This window comes from Aethalodelphis obliquidens, unplaced genomic scaffold, assembly GCF_003676395.1.
Source record: "Aethalodelphis obliquidens isolate GAN/ISIS:26980383/991018 unplaced genomic scaffold, ASM367639v1 scaffold20, whole genome shotgun sequence".
NCBI lineage: Eukaryota > Metazoa > Chordata > Mammalia > Artiodactyla > Delphinidae > Aethalodelphis > Aethalodelphis obliquidens.
This window is the reverse complement of record NW_020837964.1, coordinates 18,123,953-18,144,842: the sequence shown is the minus strand read 5'-3', so window position 1 is coordinate 18,144,842 and position 20,890 is coordinate 18,123,953. Positions and strand designations below refer to the sequence as shown.

The window sequence follows — 20,890 nt, the reverse complement described above, 5'->3', positions numbered from 1 at the left end:
TCCCATCCATCTCTCTCTCTCCTATTTTTGGGCTGCAACCCCATTTCCCATTTTCCAGATCAGTTATTTGCACCTTTGTTTGTTTTCTGTGTCTCCATTTCTGGTTGGATGTTTTATTTTATCCTCAACATCACTGATTCCTTTGTTCTGTTGTTTCAGTTAGGCAAACTACTACATCCAGATGTTTTTCCATTCTTTTATAGTCATGGAATTACAGCCATTTTTTGTTGTTGTTGTTCTGTTCTGTTCCTGTTAGTAGTATTTTGGTCATTTATTTCTTTCAGCGTAGTTACTACTCAGTTCACCTTACTTTCTCCTGAGGCTTTGCAGATTCCATCATCTAAAAACAAATTAATTGACGTTCCTTGAGGGCCTACTGTGTTCAGACACTGCTGCTTAGTATCTAACACTGTGGCGCCTGCTTCCCTTCCAAGGTTAACTCAGGAGAATTCTGCAGTTAGAGCTGCTTTGAGGGAGATTCTGATTAACTGAGATTTATTCCATCTTGTTCTAAAAACAATTCAAGATGACTTAAACTGTGTTCTATGTACAATATAATATGACTTTTTTTTTAAGCAGTGAGAGAATTAGGGCTAAGGGAAAATAAAGGTGGAAAAAACACGAAGCAGCCAAGCAGAGATGGGAAGATGGAGTGAGTGAAGGGAGGGTCTTGATTCTGACGGTAGCCTCAAATGGGCACAGAGGGGATGTGCTTTATGACTGAAACCTGTCCGTTTGATTTTTGTTGGTGTTGACCCTTTGAGTTCTTATTTGAATGGCTGCAGCACAGAACGGGCCACATGGTACGGCTCACTCTGCAGGCCCCCAGGGTGGGAACCACTTTTGTGTTTTGTTCCCAATAGGGATGGAATTGAAAGGAAACAAGAGGTGAGATACACTCATGATGTGGATGTGTGGGTGGCTGCCTGTAAACACTGGAACAGTTGCCTCATGCTCATCTTCCAAAAGTCAGTATTGATTGAGCAACTAATTAGCCGTGTATTTCCTGTGCTCTCAATCAGATTGTTTCCCTGTTTTGGGGTGGCAGGTGTCATCTGGGTGAGAAGAAGGCTTCCTGGGGGGCTCTCTCTTCCCATAGAACACCAGAGTGGCCTCATTTCACACGTCTCAGGAAAGTTTTCCGAGTGACAGATTGATTGGTGTATGGGTGGTTACCAAAAAAGATTCTATTTTATTAAGCTGTTTGTCTTGCAAAGTGAAATCGTTTTTTTTTTAAAAAAAAACTTTATCAAAATGTCATCGTCCCGGGGTTTAAGAACGTGCCCTCTGTCTCTGAGGGAAGATTTGCAGATCCTACGGGTAAAGAGCTGTCATGTCAGGGTCTCACTCAAGCCCTTGAGTGATGAGCTCAGTCGTGGCCGCCAGCCTGAGTCTCTCTTGCGGTGGGGTGGAGGGCACCCAGGGCCAGCTGGGCACCAAATGATGTTGCCAAATCTCACCCTGGTGCCTGAAATGCCTTTTTTTTTTTTAATACATCCAGGGAAAATAAAAATTGAGAGATTCATGCACATGAATGCTCATGTATAGGTAATTTTGCTTTTCTGTTTGAGGAGGAAATAGAAAACATTCCACTTGCTCATTTTTTTTTAGAGTAAAAACAAGGAAATATATTAAACAATTAAAAAGTATTTGGTTTCCTGGTGGGATGAATTGGGAGGTTGGGATTGACGTATATACACTAATACATATAAAATAGGTAACTAATAAGAAGCTGCTGTATAAAAAAATAAACAAAATTCAAAAATTCAAAACAAAAAAGTATTTGGTTTCCTGTTGGTGGCACTTAAAGAAGAGAGAAAGACAGAGAGGAGATTGAAAGCAGTGGAGGGAAGGCAGGAGTCAGAGTCCTGTCCCCAGGGACCACCCTGCCCTCTCTGCTCCAGCTCCCAGCCCCGGCAGCCCCGGCCCCTTCAGTCGGGTGGGCAGGCTTTGTCCTTGGCCTCTTCCTCACCCTCGATGTGTCCTGTCCAGAGCCAGTTCCTCCCAGCTCTGTGGTCCATTTCCAGTCCCTGCTGCCCCCCTTCTCTGGCTGTCATTTCCCCTCAGGCCTCCTCATTTCTTGCCCGCATGGTGGCACAGCCAGTAAGCCTGGGTGTGGCCCCTTCCATCATGCTCCGTGTCCAAAGCCCGTGATCCCCGCCACGAGCAGTCTGAGTTCATCCTGCCCTTGCCCAGCATCTCAGATCTCTCTCTGTGCACAGAACAAATCCCCCTACCTTGCCTGGCTTGGGGGCCCTTGGTGATGGGGCCCCCCCTCCTCAGCCTCACGTCTGCCTTTTTCTTCCTCCCAGTGATTCATTGTGATGGCCTCAACCTCTAGCTTTCCTCTTTCCTGGAACATGCCATGCTCTTTCACGCCTCCGTGCCTTTGCACATGCTGTCCCCTGTGTCTGGAACACCCTCCCCAGTCCATCTACATGGCACCCAGCCTCTAAGGCTCAGCTCTGCAGCTGTCAAGCCCCTCCCTTCAACTGCCCACCCACCGGGCTTTGTGCTAGCAGCCCAGAGCCCCCCGAGTGCAGAGCATGGAGCCCAGTCCCTGAGAGGCACTCAAGGAACCTTGGCTGAATTAATAAAATGGTTTCTAGCCAGACCAGAAAGTCAGTCACCAAAAGGTTCAGTTCCCTCTGTACGTACCAGTTGGGACAGCAGGAGCTGTGAGAAAACTGCTCCTAATTGTTTGAACTAGTGCATCCATTAGGCTGCCTTATATAAAGGGAGATAGGCAAACATTTAGCCTTAAATGTTAAAAGACCTCTGTGAACTCATGTGTGTTGGTGGTAGCGCTTGCAGCTGGCTGAGATCACTACCATCATCATCATCATCATCAACCTTTTTGGGGGCACCCGCTGTGTGCCAGAAACTGCGCTAAGGATGCTGCATGCAGAACCTCTTGTTTAATTCTCTGAACAGCCTGGGAAGGTTGGGGTGTTATTGTTCCCATACTCAGAGAGGGAAACTGAGGCTCGGGGAGGGTAAGTGACTTGTCTGAGTCACACGGCTAGAGAGTGGCAGAGCCCAGACTCTGGGGAAGGCTTATCGATGGCCCCCTCCTGGCTAGCGTTTTGACCCTCCAGGGCTGCCTAATGCTCAGGAGGCACCCACAGACCAGGGAGGAACACCCCAGGGGTCTGGGAAGGCTTGTAGCCACCACCCTCCCCCCTCTCTGCTGCCACCCTCCTGTCCCAGAGGGACTTGAGGTGGATGCTGCCACTATTTGTCCTTAGCACCAGAGTGTGGATTGGTCCAAGGGCTGTTGCTCAGGACAGAATGCTGGTGAGGCTTGGAAGGTATGAACCCGCAGGAACCGGGTAGAGCTATCGCTGTGGGGCTGGGCAGGTGCTGTGAGGACACGCTGGCCAAGCTCATTGTCTCTCACCTGGTCCTTCAGCCTGGCCCCCACCATCTGTTCTCACACAGAAGCCAAAGTGATCTTTCTGCGTGCAAACCTGAGTGCCTTCCAAGCTTAAAACTCTTTCATTGCCCCCAGAATAAAATCCATGCCCTGAGCCCACCACCGTGTCACGTCTCACTCTTTGCCAGTCTTCTCCTCCTCTGCTTGTACCGCCAGAGCCCTTCTGTTTCCTCCATGGTCCTGGTCCCTCGCAGGCAGGGTCTTTCCTCACTCTGTCCCCTCATGCTGGAACCCCCCTGCCTTGGCTGGCTGGCTGCTCCTCAGCTTCAGGCCTCAGAGGAAAAGTCTTCCTCAGGGAAGCCTTCCCGATCTCCCCGGCAGTCAGTATGACCTCCTGCAGGCCTCCTGCAGGCAGCACCTGGTGCTCCCAGCCCTGCCTCAGGTGAGCTCTAGAGGGGCTAGGGGCTGGGACCTGGCCACCTGCATACAGACAGAGCCATGGGGACTGACGACCAGGAGGGACAACATACCCCAAATGTGACCCTCCAGAGGGAGATGCCAAATCTGGTTCCAGGATGTTGGGGCTTCATACTGGGAGAGGGGCAGTCCAAGAGGCGGGCAGTGCCTGGAACGTGCGGGGCTGTGGCCACGTGGACCCCAAGCTGAAGCCACAGCTGTGGACGTCCGTTTTCAAGGAAGGCAGGCGGAGGGAAAAAAGGGGTCAAGGACAGAAACTTGAGACGTATCCCATTTTTGGCTTGGTGAGGACGGAGCCAGAAAGAGCACTTGGGAGAAGGCGGAAGAAAGCAGAAAAAAAAAAGTAGCTAAGATATAGCACTGTTTTTATTTAGGTCTCAGATAGTCTTACTTTTTTTCTGTTTCACTTAGAATAGCTGGAACAGGAGGGCCCTACGTGGCAGTCCCTGGGATGAGAAAACCGTGTGTCAAGGTGGCTGCCGAATCCCTCTCTATTTTTAGGTTCCTGACACTACCTCTTTGAGCCCCGAGGAGGCATCCTGGCCTGAGGTGGACTGAGCTGGCATCTCTGAGGCAGATGTGGCCAGCCCTCACCTCGTTCTCCAGAAACCACCAAAAAGTCAGGTATTCACTTCTCTTGACCAGAAATAAATGCATTAGACAAATGTTCTCAGGCAATCTTGAGGGATGTGAACACAAAATCACCCCATAAATTGTTTCCTTTCCTTGGTTCAAAGTTGGGTTTTTTTGTTCGCATTAGTTACATTAAAATTGGACAGTAATTAATGTTCTTAAAATAGAATGTCTGTATTCCCAAGTTTAGAAAGAAAAACCACCTAAGAAAGGAAAACGTGGACGCATGTGAAATGCCATTCCATTGGCCACGGAGGCTTTCACGAGCCTCAGCAGGGAGCCCTGCCCAGTGGGGTTTATGGCAGAGCAGCCCGTGTCTGCCGTGGCTTTCCACCCTGTCTCCCCCCAACCCCTCCGCCCGGCTCCAGGTCAAGGAAGCCTTTGACATCTATGGCCTGGAGCCCTGGGGGTTTGCCAACCTCTAATTACATTTCTTTTTTTAAATATTGATAAACAGTTCCTCTGTTGATTCAAACATTTTAAAACACTGAGCCTGTAGCTGTTGGCTCAGAAAAAAGAGAACAGATCCCCCAGGCCTCCTTGGGCCGAGGAGCTTCTCCCTGAGCTTCCTCGGGCTCTTGGCCTCTCATTCAAACACTGAAGGAAGAAAACTGTCCCTCTGTGTGTGGGTGGGGGGAGGTCACTTCAGGATTCAAAATCAGGCCTGGCTGGGCTGAAGGGTGAGGCCTGGCTTTGCCCAGGTGGGGACTTCTGGCCTCTCCTACTAGGTGGGCTCCTGCTCTGGGTTCAGGGTGGAGGTGCAGCAGGCAGTGGCGGCAGGTGAGGTGGGAGGAGCTACCATCCGGCTGCCACTGCTCCGGGGCCTGATGCTCCACTGCACATCTGTTACCACCTCACTTCATTTTTGAGGACTGGTCCCTGGTCTTCACAGGCTTTGCATGTAAACAGGACAACAGTGGTGGCCTCCGCCTTCCTTCCCCCCCAGCACAGCTGCTATGTGGGATGGAGGGGAGTGGGAGTGGAAGGGACCCCTTCTAGTCCCATGGGGTTCCAGAAGAGCTAAGTGCCATCCATTTCATTTGGGGACACCCACATACTAGGACCCTCCAGGCCCAGGCTCCCCCAGATGTAGCTGACTGCAATATGGGGGGAGGGTGGTGGTCCCCATTTCTCCTGGGTGACTCAGAGCCCAGTCAGCTGCTTCTTGCCCAGACCGCCAGGTTCCCTGTCTTCACTGATTAGAGGACTTGGCCAGCTGCCAGGTATCGACATTGCTTCTGTAGTGCCCACGTCCAGAGAAGAGTGCCTGGTGACAAACACGGTCACATCAGTGACACCCATGATACCCCGAAGCCCTTGGCTCTGTGGGGCTTACACTGAGTTCCTGACATCATCACACCTCCCCATTCTACACCATATCAGGGTGGCTACTGTTGTCGTTACCATTTTACAGATGAGGAAACTGAGGCCCAGAGAAGTAAAGCGTGCTGCCCAAGATCACAGTGGAGGAGCTGTGATTTGAACCCAGGTCCATGTGATTCTGAAACCAAAGCTCTTCTCAATCTATCCTGTCACAGAGCCTCCTGGTCTCATTTCTTGCCTTTGGCAAGTGGCCTCTGGAAGGGGCCACCCTCAAACAGAAGCATCAGGGGTGATGTGGTCCTGGGTCAAGGGCTTTATGGAGGTACTGGCAGCCATGGTGCTTCTTGTCCAGTCTTGCCCAGCTCTGCTTGGGTGTCCCCCTTAGTTGAGGGACCTGTTGGCGTGACCCATTTGGGCTGCAATTTTAAGAGGCAATTATGGATCATCTTGGTGACCATCGGGCCCTTCTGCTACATCCCAGGAAATGGACCTAACCCTGTTACAGGGTAAATCAGATATAATCAGCTTCTAATTCAATGTAGTGGCTCTGTCAACATTTATCAAGATATAGAAGCTGGTCCAGTGAGTTAGACAACAGTGATGGTTGGATTAGACTCAGACAAGAAGAACCAACCAGTACTTTCCGACAGCTTTAAGAAAAATTTAAGTGGAAGAGACAAACTTTTTCAGTACTATACATTATAGGTACACACAGTCATGTGTCCCAGACATAGATGGGGGCAACTTTCAGACTGGCCACGTGCACACCGGCAGCCTCATCCTGCCATGGTCACATCTTTCAAGTCCTGACAAAAGTACCTGGATACCTGGAACACTGCCCTGTTCAAAACCGAAGCTGGGAGGTCAACCAGTAATTGCGGCTGGCCCTTCCTTCCCCTTCTGTGCCTGAGGATCATAAAACTCTCAGCCACTGAGCTCACGGACATGGAAAACTTCTGACCAGCTCTGAGTGGGAGAGAATTTCTCTTCTAACTGGTGGTTTGGGAGTCACATAGGCCAAATAATAATCAGATTATTGGGGATTGTGATTGGATCTGTTACTTTCAGATTGGATTGACATTTTTGTCCCCGGTTCTTTCTCGACTGCCAGCCCAGCTGACCAACAGAGATCCCAGACCCTTCTCTGCAAATTCATGGAGGTGGTGGCCACTAAGAGCCAACAACGTTCCGCAGACTCCTACCCCAGCCTCCCTTCACTGCACGGGCCTGCCTTCCAGACCTCTCTGCAAAGCTCCAACACGCCCTCACCCACACCAGGGCCAGCTAATGACCTACCTCTGGTCCATCAAGTCCCTCTTTTGGACTGTTGCTTCTCCAGCTCCTCTCACAATTGGTAAGGTCTGACTCCTATAATAATCTCCTTATGCCATCATGCTTGCATGATTCTGCCTCCGACTGAGCCCTGAGCGATACAGCACCCTCAGTTTGTCTCCCCCATAAAATGGGGGTGATGTGAGATATACCAGCCCCGGGAAGGGGACTGCATCCATGTGCTAAGGGCTGTGAGCCTGGGATTGATCCTGGCAGTACATTTGTCATCATCTGAGGGTAAGCTTTAGGCCAGAATCATGACTCAGTCGGGCTTTTCGTCTTGGTACCAGTGGTGGGAGCCCCACACAGCAGGGTCCACATGAGGTCAGAAGACACGTTTATGCTGGTGGTGGAAGGCGTGGGGCGTTCTTCTAATGGTCTGATTGGTTGTACAGCCTGGTGGGTACCGTGACTGAGGGTTTAAGGCAATGGCTGGTCAGAGCCTCTCCTGCTGGTATCTCAGTCCGGAACGTACCCCCAAGTTGGCACATCATTCCCCTGGGAAGCCAGTGTGTGCTGAGTTAGGAGGCTTCCAGGAAGATGCTGAGAAGGACAAGAATGGCTCATTGGGACTGAGGCCCACTCTGTTGACTTGCTGGTGAGGAGGCTTTGTTCCTGGATTGATGAGGAGCTAGTCTTGCCTCTTTTTTTTTTTTTTAAGACATTTATTTAGCTTTGCTCTTATTATTATTATTTTTAAAGTTTTTGGTTGCATTGGGTCTTAGTTGCTGCGTGTGGGCTTTCTCTAGTTTCAGCGAGCAGGAGCTACTCTTTTTTTTTTTGCGGTACGCAGGCCTCTCACTGTTGTGGCCTCTCCCATTGCGGAGCACAGGCTCTGGACGCGTAGGCTCAGCGGCCATGGCTCATGGGCCCAGCCGCTCCGTGGCATGTGGGATCTTCCCAGACCGGGGCACGAACCCGTCCCCTGCATCGGCAGGCAGACTCTCAACCACTGCGCCACCAGGGAAGCCCCCTTTTTTTTAAAAAAAATTAATTAATTAATTAATTAATTTTTGACTCCATTGGGTCTTCATTGCTGCGCGCGGGCTTTCCCTAGTTGCGTTGAGCAGGGGCTACTTTTTGTTGCGGTGCGCAGGCTTCTCATTGCGGTGGCTTCTCTTGTTGCAGAGCACGGGCTCTAGGCGCGCGGGCTTCAGTAGTTGTGCCTCGCATGCTCTAGAGCGCAGGCCCAGTAGTTGTGACGCACGGGCTTAGTTGCTCCGTGGCATGTGGAATCTTCCCGGACCAGGGATGGAACCCGTGTCCCCTGCATTGGCAGGCAGATTCTTAACCACTGCGCCACCAGGGAAACCCCTAATCATTACTCTTGATCATGGGATCTGTAACCATTTTGGAAGTGGATTTGGTGTGATTAAATTCTTTCCTGGCTTAATCCTTTATGGAAAACAAAAGTTTTAAATGAGGTGAATTAGGATGCATTTGCTGATGTTTGATCACCTGCAGGATAATTTACCCTGGCTCACTTCAACCCTGAGGCTTGGCCAGCACCCTGAGGGATATACCACTGGATCCTCCTACAACGGAGGAGAGAAGCTTCCCCTTTTTACAGAATGCCTGTGACTAAAGGCACCAAGGCCCTTGAGCAGCTGTCAGAAAGCCCGTGAGCTTTATACTGCAGGGAGCACCAGTCCTCCCGGTGAGGCTGTGGCGTGGCTGGGATGAGGGGCAGCATCACACCCCTGGCCTGGTTTCTGTGTTTTCTCTTGGAGTCCCCGTGACCACAGCTTAGCAAACGCAAGGGTGGGTGTGCAGTGCTGGTAGATGAGGAGGGTCTGGTGGGAAACCTTTAGTAGCAGGACTGCAGGATGAGTCAGGGTCCCTCAGGGAGCAGGAGGGGAGTCACCTGTGTCCCTGGCCCACCTGTCACTGAGGCTCCAGCCCCCAGAGACTGTTTGTGGCCCAGCCCAGTGCAGAATCAGGGGCTATCACGACAGCCTGAAACACTGTTTCTAAGAATAGAACATAGAAAAGAAAGCTTTCTGCCCAAATTGGAAACGAAAAGGCACTGGTACTTGGCGGGGCCACTCCAGTGACTTGGCACACTCTGTGGGAGACCTTGTTCTTGATGACACCAGAAGTGGGGCAGCCTCTGTAACCCTAGTCACATGTGTCCGGACTTGCCAGGCCCTGTGGGCCAGGCTGGGGTACACCCTGGCTCTTACCCAGACATCTGGTAACTCTTGGAAAATGGGATTTTCCTCTTCTGATAATTTGATTTTTAACTTATTTATGGAATCTGTAGCTTTTGGTGGAGACCTATTTCTGAGGCACTATGAGTGGGGACAGTTGGGTTTCTTCCCCCAAGGCAGGTGTTTTGATGAAGGTTTGGGGTCACATCCTTGGGACTCATGGCTGCCCTGTAGCTTCTGTCCTACTGGCCAGGACTTCATGGTTTCCAAGACTCTGCTGGCTGCCTGGCCGGCCTTCATGAAAGAAGATGCACAGAATCATTCTGTCTGGGAGGCCTGATGTTCCTCTCCCATCATGAAGAGCCAAGCTACACGCAGAAGAAAATGGTGACTTGGAGTAAAACATGTTAGGCTGAAAGCCCTCTTCCTCTTTCAGAAATGTAAGTAAACATGGCCCGGGCCCTGGAGAGATGCCAGCTCAGCTGCAGGATGGCACACCTCAGGGGCTGCCCTTTCGCAGTAAAACCCTTGGTTCACGCCCCCTTCTCGCTGGGTACAGTTTGGAGGCTCATGTGGGCACACGCCCCTCACCCCTGAGAGTGGAAACCCAGAGACATCCCTCTGCCCTCAACCCAAGGCTTAACAACAGCTAACACAGGTGGAGCCCATTCTTTACGCTGGACACAGTGTCAAGGTGTTTACCCCACTCTGTACTCAACCCTGATCCCGTCCGAGAAGCCCTCAGCGGTCACAGCTTTTGCCCTTGGTCAGCAGCAGGGCTGGGTTTTCGAGCCCCGTGGGTCTAATGCTGGAGCCTATGCTCTTAGCCGGCCTGCCATTTTTCCCACGGGGCCTGTCTGGTGATTCACTTCTTATTCTACACCCAGAGACAATGAGGCGTAAACCAGAATAAAAGGGGGCTATTATGATACCACTATTTTGCCGTTTATGTAAATTAGATAATGACTCACAGAGCTACTTGAAACAATATACATGTCAGCCTCCTAAGCATTTAGTTATCACTCAGTGCCATTTGATGGTGCCTATGGTATAATTAACACCTTTGTCTAGAAATACGATATTTCTGTGAAATGGAAAAGTGAAAGAGAAAATAAATTTAACCTGGTCCTTCTCTTCCGTACGGACAGGTCAACAGACCCATGGTGGTGGTCAGCTGGCATGGCTTAGGCTGGTGAGTGGACAAGCAATCATTCCCAACTCTCTCCAGGCGGGATTGTGTCCTGGGAAGGGGGCAGCCTGTCGTCGAAGTAGCAGCAGGCCCAGCTGAGTGATGCTGCTGAGCCCCAGATAACTCAGTGCCCATTCATCAGCCTCAGCAGAATCGGGCATCTGCCACTGGCATCTCCAGATGTTTGCCTTTATCAGATGTCGATGCGGTTCAGTGTTTTCATTAAGGGCCTTGTTGAAAGCTCTAGCTGGTTTGGGACGCTTATTGTTCATTTTATTTGAGTTCCTTATCATGTTCAAAATGTTCCAGGCACCATTAGGAGACACAAAAGCCTCAGAAAACACAGTTGCAGGGGGCAGAAGCTCACTGTAGCATGGAGGAGACACACCACCGACATTTACAAACATTTGCTGAACAGAATCAGCTGTTAGGAATGAAAGTCGCTCACAGCAGCACAACAGTGCATGGGGGGCAGGGAGGTGGAGACAGAATTTAATGTTTGCCTGAGGGCATCTTCTAAAATCAGATGGGTGTTCCAGCCTGTTTGTTCATTAATGTGGTCTTCTGATTGCTTCCCAGGGAGAATGGGGTGTGGGGGCCAGACATGAGGCAGAAGCTTGATCAGGAAAAGATTAAAGGGGACACACATCTTGACTTGAGGTGAACATTTGAGGTGCAGGTCCAGGCACGTTATAATTATTGCTTAATCATAAATGTAGCTTGGTGAGATGCGTTGATTCACACACAGGTTGCTAAAGGCATTTAGGGAAAACAGAACGTAGGCAATGAGCACTGTCTCCATCAATTTGTAAAATTCACATCTGAGACAGCATCCTGGAAGGGCAGAGAACCCTGCTTATAGGCATAAATTAAAGCCATCTTCCTCAGAAAAAGATAATTTCAATGATCAATAACCTCTTGAAAGAATTCCTGGAGAGTATGCCTTTTTAAAAATTGACTTCATTTATTCTCCTCCTCTTATCAAAAAAAGGATTTTGGAGGCTTATAGCAAATGATATGACAGTGAGGTTATTAAAATAGAAATGGGAAATTAAAACCCAGTCAGAAAAGAGAATACAAAATTTCTAACTACAATGACTAACCTTTCTTCTGTGATCAAGATCTAAATTTAGCCTCGAGCTTCTTGGAATCCAAGGTGAAAAGGGAAAACAATCAGTTATGTAGGTTCAGTTACATTTAGGACAAAGCGTGTCAATTCATGAGTATTTATTATTTGTGTATTTATAACAGCAAGAGAGGCAGAGGAAACTCCTAGGAAAATGGAGGAGAGATTTTTTAAATATTTAGAAAATATTGAAAATTTTTTTGTGATATCGACATTTTTTTGTGGATATCGAAATTTTTTTGTGAGAGCCAAAGCTTAGGCAACAGTGGCAGACACGTTCACTGAGATCTGGGTGGGTGAACCTGGGCTGGCTTTGTTGCGATCAGTTTATTGATGAATAAATCACAATTTGTGATTTGTTGAGCCAGCCAAGGCCATGACCAGGACCCAGGCATTTGGCGTGTCTGGCCCATCCTTGGGAAGAGGCCGTGTCCTATTTCTCTGTACCAGTGCCTGGTACATTTTGCACATAAATAACTCAACCATGGCTCTGTCTCCCCTGGGTTGAGAACCCCAGGAGGGCAAGAACACAGTCCCAGCACCCCGGGGTGTCTGCCAGCTCCTAGTAGCCATTCAGTTAGAGTTGTATGCTAATAGCTCACAAACTAAAGATGGGAGAAGCACCATAAAATGCCAAGCACTATTAGTGGAAGCAACTTAGTGGGAGCATTTTCATTACTCTCAACTGGCAATGATCAAATCTGCCGGTTTTCACTGTGGAGAACTCCTGGATTGGACCTGCCCAGGGGCAGGTGGGCAGTTATGATGTGTTGGATGAGTGGGTACAGTTGTGATGTTGGACTTCTTTTTATTTATTTATTTTAAATTTATTTATTTATTTTTGGCTGCATTGGGTCTTCATTGCTGCGCATGGGCTTCCTCTAGTTGCGGCGAGTGGGGGCTACTCTTTGTTGTGGTGCACGGGCTTCTCTTGTTGCAGAGCATGGGCTCTAGAGCGCAGGCTCAGTAGTTGTGGCACACGGGCTTAGTTGCTCTGCATCATGTGGGATCTTCCTGGATTAGGGCTAGAACCCCTGTCCCCTGCACTGGCGGGTGGATTCTTAACCACTGCGCCACCGGGGAAGTCCTGGACTTCTTTTTAGAAGGCTCTGTCATGGCCCTTCTGATGGCGCACTCACTGCGGGGCTCTGCGGGCTGTGTCGGGTCTCATAGGGCCCTGCTAGTGGGTAGGTGGGGGAGGGACCCTCAGTGACAATGCTGACCTGTCTCTAGCTGTCCTCCCAGCAGGCTTTAGGGTGGGATTCGAGCAGGCACTGCATTTTACCAGCTGGTTTGCAGCTGCCTTTTATCCTCAGTGCAGATTCCTGTGCTTCTCTACAGAGCCTTTGTATTTCACGCTTTTCTTTGAAATGTCCCTAGAGGGCTCATTTTGGCCCTGCAGAGAATGCCTTTCTTGAGAGATGGAGCCCTGGGCTCAGGGGGGCAGGGTCTTGTGGAGGCTGCTGAGGTCGGGGAGGCTGGGGGGCCAGGCGGGGGGCAGTGCAGTGAGGGCAGAGCGCCGTGACCTGGACGTCAAGTCCCCAGGAGGGGGGATGCATTGCACTCAAGACATCACTTGTGGCGGAGGCAGGCTGTGTGGGTCCCTCACGTCCTCCCACACTAGGTCTGTGTTGGGCGCAGTTGTGTCTGAAGTGAGGAGCTGGGAAGCAGCAGGAGCGCTAGTCTGGGCACGACGGCACGGGGGCTCTGCGTTAATCAGGTTCCCTCTCTGAGACTCAGTTTAACACATCTCTGAAGTGAGCGTTGGAATAGTAGCTCAGTAACACCAGATCAGGGTGTCCTGAGGTAAAAGGCAACTCGAAGTCCCATCGCAGTGCCTGGCTCGGAGCACGTGCTCCTGCGGCTGTGATTCCTGGGCTGATTATCCTGCCCTGGAGGCTGAAGGAGCTCCGTCCCCCAAGCTCTCACTCCCGCGACGCAAGTTTTACACCCTCAGGAGAGGACGCTGAGCTTATCGCCCATCGGGCAAGCCTCACGGCCTGTCTGACCCCGTGTGAGAAGTGGGGATCTCTGATTGTTCTGCCTGTCCCCCGAGGGCTGCGAATCAAGTGCTGTCCCCAGAAGGTCCGCAGCCCAGAGCCGGACACACGAATGCCCCACGAGGGCCGGTGTTAGTATTAGACACTGTGGCTGCTCCATGGGTGTTAGGAAGCACACGGCTCTGGGGTGGGGGCGGGGGGGGGGGCAGATGCCCCTGGGGGAGGGAGAAGGGGAGGGCTGAGGGGCGGTCCTTGCTGTCCACATACTCGGATGGCCCCACCAACCTGAACATTGTTGGTGTTGTCACCCCAGATGCTACTTTGAGTTTCAGGCACAGATGACGCATGAATTCCCCTCCCCAGCGGGTCTCACCACTGCCACCTCGGCCTCAGAGGCAGGACTGTCTTATATTTTTATACGCTAAATCTGGCATCCCTAAGCGAAGGGGTTAAGAATAAACAGTGGGTGGGCTAAAGGATTTAAATCAGCCTGACACTGGACACTCAAGACTCAAAACAGCTGTGCATGCACGAGCATTCCCAGCTACGAATCCTCACTTTGCTGCAGGGTTTGACTGAGAATCATTTTATCTGTTTCTCCATCACCATGGATGGAAACACTGGAATAGATCCTAATTTTTTTTTGTTTGTTAATTCCAAAGTTTCCCAGCCATGGAAAAGGACTTATAAGTCAGATGAAGGGCCCAAAAAGTACTTTAGGTAAAATAAACAGAACAGGGATACCAGCAGCATTAGTGGGCCCTGAGCCTATAGTGGATGGAGAGAATTTAGGCAGAGCAGACTCTTAGTGGCAGGACCACAGCATCTGAAATATCAGGTCAGGAATCGCTCAGACTCTGCAGCAGATGCTGGTGAGTTCTGCCCAAGTAGGGAGCCCGCTGGCCATTGTTGGCTGCCACTGCGGGAGGGTGAGGGCTGCTGTCAGCATTAAGGTGTGAAGAGAGAGTCCAGAACGAGAAGCCAGCAGGAGGAGACCATGTGGCTGAACTGGTTTAAGGTCTGAGTGCCCCCCTGGGCATGGTTGGGGGGGCAGCGTCCAGGCAGCGCTGGCCTGTGTGCCGCCCCTGGGTCAACCCAGTCCCCCTGCTCCCCCAGGCCTGTCCTCCTGCCAGGACCACCTCAGTGCAGTGATCAGAACCGGCAAACTCCTTGGGTACTTGTTACTGGGGCACTGCTGTGGGGTTGGAGTGAGGAGCTCCAGTTACGGGGGTCACGCTGCCTGGTTAGATAGGGGCCGAGAGCTGGGGTCTGAGGGCAAGGGCAGTTCCCTGACACCATCCACCATCCTCTACCAAAGTGACCACTATAGTTCAAGATGGCGGCCTGGGCTTGTGGGGCCCAGAGGAGCCCCTGTCCTTAATCCCTGCTTAGTCGCTCCCGCCTCCCCTGCAGTCATGGATAGAAGGGTGGGGAGTGAGGGGTTAGAGGGGAAGGGACGGGGGATGGACTGAGGCTGAGCTGATGGCCAGCTGGGCTGCCCACAGAATCAAGGTGGGGCAGGTGGAAGTGATGATGGATAAAGATCAAAGAAGATGAGGCCTGAGCACAGTAGTGGAGGAAGGTGCAGCCAACATGCAGAGCATCCTTATAAAACCAGTTGGGTCACTAAAGCAAGCCCCAAACTTTATCTCAGTTTTTGACTCTGTAAAATGGAGCTCCCTCCCTGCTTTGTCCTGGTGGCACCCAGGGGAAGTGGCTGTGATACCCTGGACACCCCAGGGCAGTGGGGTGGCCATCAAGAAGTGCTGAGGGTGGGAGTTGGGGGGTAGAAGTGGAAATGATAGACAAGAGGAATTCAGGAGTCTGATCATCATGTTTGGAGACAGGGTGGCTGGGAGGCCAGTGTGCCTTGAGCAGAAATGAGGGCATGGGGGAAGTGTGTTTTGTAACGTGTTGAGTTTGAGAAGGCGGCTAGCAGCTGCAAATGTGGGCCTGGACCAGGGGAGCCAGAGGCGGGAAGCCGGTGAGGGTTAGTTTCATCAGGAGGTTTATGAGCAGCTAAGGGGCGTTTGCTGAGCAGAGAAACAAGCCAAAGATAGTGCTGTGGGGAGAGTGGGCATCTAGAAGCAGCAAGGTGACAGGATGGAGGAGAGGAGGTGGGAGGACGCTGGGAAAGTACACTGCGTGGAGTTTAGGGCAGCAGAGGCAGTGTTGGATGAGACTGAGGCACCTTCCTGGAAAAGGAATAGGGAAGGGAGGGCATGAAGTGCAGATTACGAGGAATGAGTGGATGGTGAGGACATGGAAGAAAATTTTACTGACTGTCAAGGTCCCCCCCACCAGCAACCTGTTAGGAACCATGAGTCCCCACTGGCCCAATGCCCAGTGCCAAGATACACTGCCATTCCTGGCTGCCCGACACAGCCCTTGGGAGTGGGCAGGGAGGAAGCCCGTGGCCAGGATGACAGCCCCCAAGTCCCACAAGTGACCAAACCGCCTTACACCAAACATATATAAAAGGTCAAGATCAGGACATTCAACAGATTTCCAGCCACGTCTACCTCCCCAAACATAGCTGTGAATCCAGAAGTAAACACAAAGCAGTAGAAATGGCTGCCACCGCCCCTCCACTACTATTGGGCTTTGCTTTGTAAGGAGAGACCCCGAAGCCCTCACTCAGAGCCGACTTGCTTTTATTTAACACACAGTTCTGATCAACATTGTAACCTGGTTTCAATTTTTTAAAAAATCAGAATCAAGAGAAAAAAAGCACAAGGTAAATGGCTGTGCAAATCTCAAATGTGTGAGATCACTGCGGGGAGGGCTTGGCCTGGACAGGCTCTCGGTTCCCACAGAAGACTGATATTCTATGATTCCCACATTTTTGTAAAGAGGATACCTCAGTTATGAAGACATTGTGGAATAATATTCCATCTCCATGGCTTAAGAAGGTAGGGCAGTGTATGGTACATGTTAGGAAGTAGTGTTTTTAAAAGTTTAGGCTCTTGAGCAGGGAATGGAACCTGATTTACTGAGCACTTACTATGTATTCACCAACTTAAATACGTTTACCTCCTAACAATCCTGCAAGTAACTATTATCTTTACCATTTTATGGAAAAGAAAACAGACTTAGAAAGCTGAAGTGATTTGTCCCAGCCACACTGCGAATGCTTTTTCCACGTCACCCTCTGCTTCCCTACAGTGTCCTGGCAGTGTCCTGTGTGGAAAGCCTGCTCTCTGACAACAGGTGGACCTACTGGCCTGGAGCCCGGTGATGCCCTTGAGGGTAGTTCTGATGCTGGCACTGCCCCATCAGTTCACTGTGGAGCCCTAGGTTCCTGCCTCACCCTCCACAGCTTTGGCCACCCTGACGTGTGGCAGCGGGGGAACCAGCCCTGCTCCTGCCTCTGAATCCAAGACGAAGCTCCCCTCTCCTGCTGGGTAGACCATGAGCAGTAAAGTCCTTGCAGCTGGAAGGCAAACAAATAGGTACGAGAGCCCCATCATGAGGGGTAGTTTTGTGAACCCCATCCTCCAGGGAAAATCACTGCTGAAGGACTTTAATGCTGACCGGCTCTGTTTTTCATTCCCTAATCATTCAGAAAAATACATCCATTTCAGTTTATTCAAAACAGTGGAAAATCATTGAGATTTTTCCTGTTCAAAGGTCAAACTGTAAAAAGATAAGTGGACTCAGAGAAATCCAGGCTAGTCATGAAAACATGGCAGTGTATTAAAATCTAAAAAAGATTTAATCCTCCTTTGGAAACAGCTCATAATAATCCCCTCTCTACTCTCCCCTATGTGTGTTAAATTTCTGTTTTTAAGTTCAAGGACACGAAGCAAGTGACTTTGAATGGGTGGAGCATGGGCTATGCAGACTGGGGTCCTGGTTCAGAATCCCTGACCAGCTGCTCCACACCAAGTGTGAAGCGTGGAGCAAGTACCCTCACCCCCTGAACCTCAGTCCCCTCGCCTGTAAAATGGGGAGGATCTCTGGTCTCGGTGCTCTCCTACTGGCCTGGGGTGCTGCCTGGCAAGGTGTAGGCCTGTGGGCCTTTGAGAACCTTCCCACCAGCCCATCCATGCCTTCCACCTGAGAGGCGGACAGGTGTGGCCTGGCTTGGTCCGCTGACAGATCCCCTGCTCCAGCCTCCTTCCCTGCCTCTGGCCCCAGGACACTCCCAGACTCTGCTAGGGCTCTGCCGCATGGACTTGGTGACCTGTGAAGGCCTTGCAGCTGGAAGATAAACAAGTATCTGCGAGATTCCCATCATGAGGACATTTTAAAGGGCACTAGGTAATTTAACTGCTTTTGTGAAGCTGAGCAAGTGATGGGGGAATGAGAGAGTATTTTGAAAACACAGCCTGGACAGGAAAATCCTGGCTTTTCTCTTTGTTAAAAACTTGGAGAAAATCTTTAAGGGCGTCTTTGGGCAGATAAGGAACAGCTGTGTCCCCTCTTTATCAAATCAAGGCTCCCTCTCTGCTCAGTTTTGTGCAGCTCTGCCTGTGGAGTAGGCTCAGCCTGGTTTCCCACACCAGCAGCCCGACTCATGGGGTCCGGGAGATGCAGTCAGGTTTCCTGGTGGCAGTCCCTCTAAGATGTGGGAGGCTCCCACAAATGGGAGCTGGCTTTTGTTTCTTGATTTGTGTCCAAGTAGGAACAGAAGAAATGGCGTGGGTAAGAATCTGTAGGGGAAAGTGCCGGCTCTTGGCTCCAGCCAACAGGGGCGTGGCAGGAGATGAGGCTGGCAGCAGCCAGATCCCACAGACATCAGGTGGAGAGAGTGACGTGTCTCATTTGTGTCCTACAAAGGTCACACGGGCTGCGCTGTGGGAGGGGAAGGGCTCAGAGGCAGCAGGGCCCGGTTGCCTTGGTCACCTAGGGACATGGTGGCGGGGAAGCACAGATGATGAATCTGGAGAGCTGGTGGGCTGGTGAGACATGGAGGGCAAGGGACAGGTGGGCCTGGGCACTTGGGTAGATGTGAGGGCTCAGTATGAGATGTGGGGACTCATTATGAGATGGGAGGGATGGTATGCATGTGGGTGGCGGTGGTGAGTCAGAGTTGGGCAGGTAGAAACTGAGGTGCCTGAGCGACATCCAGGTGGACTGAGGTGCTGTAGGACATAAAAGTGCGCAGTTAGAGAGAAAGTCAAGCCAGAGGTAGAAAAGTATATGAGGCCAGCACACGGGTGGCCGGTAACTGAAGCCAAAGAGCGGACGAGATCCCACAGGGAGAGTGTAGGGTGAGGCCCAGAGAGGGCCAGGACAAGCTCCAGGAATGACGGGCATTCGAGCTTAAGGAAACAGATTCCATGGAGAAGCCTAAGGAGTGGACAGAGGGGTGACAGGGAGAATGTGGAGACAGGGGGACCCGGAGACAAGAGGCTACAGGGGTCAGGGCCATGGGGAGCGTTGCCTGAGAGACTGGACTCCTGGCTGGGTTAACCTGTGGGTGACAGAAGCATTTAGCCCAACCAGCAATGCCGAGGTTCATGCTGTGGTTTCAGCCAGCTCTGCAGATGGTCTGTTTTCCTGGATAGAAGGTTCAAAGTGGGCTTCTTGGGAGTTTCCAGGAGATCTGTCTGTGGAAACTTTATCCCACATCTTACATTTTCTCCCTGACAGGATCTTTTTAATTTAGATAAAAGTGAAACCAGGGCTACTGTGTTTATGTTATTTTAATCTTGACTTTAAAAATACTTACAGCAAACACTTATTTTAAACGTTAACATGAGGTTCTATTTTACTATCCTTTATGCTCTTCAAATGAAGTGCCTAATTTTAAAAGATCTACAAATTACATACATAATTTGTGGGCTCTTGGAGAGAGTCTACCTCTTCAGCTTTTTTTTCAGGTCACAAGAGACCTGTCTTAGACCATTAGGTATTTAACGTGACATGCTCTGCTTTGCAAAGTAAAAGAGAAAGGGCTGTTTTGGGCTCGGATACAGCAGCTTTGCCCCCAGATGTGTCCAACAGCCTGATTTAGTATTAAAGTTCTGAAATGATTGGTGATCCATTAGCGTGGCTATTTAAAGAGTTCATTGAATTAGCTACAAACCAACAACATCTGCACTGAAGGGCAGCTAGGTGAGGCCAGGCAGAAAGAACCAAATGGAATCTGAATGGAGCTGTGGATTCTGCCTTCCATGAGGCTCTGAGAGCAGACCTCCAATAAGAAAAGTTACAGGCTGCTGTCACCTCTGTGTCTGGTGATCAGGCAGGTGCCAGATGCTGCCTGCTGGGCCCCGGTCAGAGAGGACTCCTTGCTGTGAATGAAAACTGTCACGGGGCATGGCTCAGAGCTGGACCCTTTCCTTTTGCTGTGTCTCACTCCTCCCCTCCCGCATCTCTCCCTTGTCCCCTGCCAGCCCCTTCCCATCTCCCCCTCCCTGGGGCCTCAGACCCTGAGCTGTCCCAGGTCTACACTCCCACCCCACTGTTCCCTCCCCAAGTCATTGCAGCCGCCCCAGCAGGACTTGCTCCCAATCCCTCCTGCAGCACGTCACCAACTAACTGCAAGTCTAAGACCATTGTCGTCTTCCCCTAAGCCTGGCAGTTTCCTCTTATAGGCGTCACCCAACTCGTCCCCTCACTCTGCCTCCTCCTTGTATGCCTAGCAAACAGTTTACCTTGGCAAGTTCACCAGGAAGCAGTAATACTGCTAAAGCCCGGCGCTTGGTGGATCTTTTATTTCTTAAGTTGTGTGTGTGTAGGTAGGTGTGCCTTCGGTGGGTGTTTAGCAGTTTCCAGGCTGAAGTTATTACTCCCCACGCTAACCAGAGCAGCCCTTAGGGCTTCAGCACTTGGTGTGTCAGAGCACAGGCAATGCTGTATTCCAGGGGCATCTTGGCTGGTCCAAGGGCCTGCTTTGTCCAAGTCCAGGCAGGAGGCCTGTGTCCTTGGAGGATGTGTCAGTCCCCCTAAGAGCTCCATGGCTGGAGAGCTCCCTACAGATTTCTGGGGCACTCAGTCACAAATGCTGTACCCGGACTTCCCTGGCAGTCCAGTGGTTAAGACTCCACGTTCCCACTGCAGGAGGCATGGGGTTCGATCCCTGGTCGGGGTAAGATCCCACATGCGGCACAGCGCGGCCAAAGAGAAGAAAAAAAAACCAAACAAACAAATGCCATACCCAAGGGCTCTTTGTAGTGGCTGCTGTGGTGTCTGCCTAGACCTTGTCTTCAGGGCTGGCACATCTATCCTCTAGATGCTGGGACTATCTCGAAGCTGCATCCCTTCCTGGAATTGCCCTTGGCAGAGGTGAACTGCCTCACTCAAGGTTAAGCCCTTTCCCAGAGGTTGGCCTGG

General features: G+C 50.9%; 1 protein-coding gene and 1 long non-coding RNA gene across 4 annotated transcripts in view; one reads left to right on the top strand and one right to left on the bottom strand.

Annotated features, from left to right (window-relative positions):
• Positions 1–20,890, bottom strand: part of SMPD3 (sphingomyelin phosphodiesterase 3) — an 82,051-nt gene that overhangs the window by 31,567 nt on the left and 29,594 nt on the right. The window lies entirely within an intron of this gene.
• Positions 1–20,890, top strand: part of LOC113627165 (uncharacterized) — a 67,672-nt gene that overhangs the window by 19,122 nt on the left and 27,660 nt on the right. For all 3 annotated transcript variants that reach the window (XR_003435453.1, XR_003435451.1, XR_003435452.1), the window contains 2 exons: positions 4,355–4,477; positions 6,921–7,163. This is a non-coding gene — a long non-coding RNA (uncharacterized LOC113627165). The remainder of the gene's footprint in view (positions 1–4,354; positions 4,478–6,920; positions 7,164–20,890) is intronic.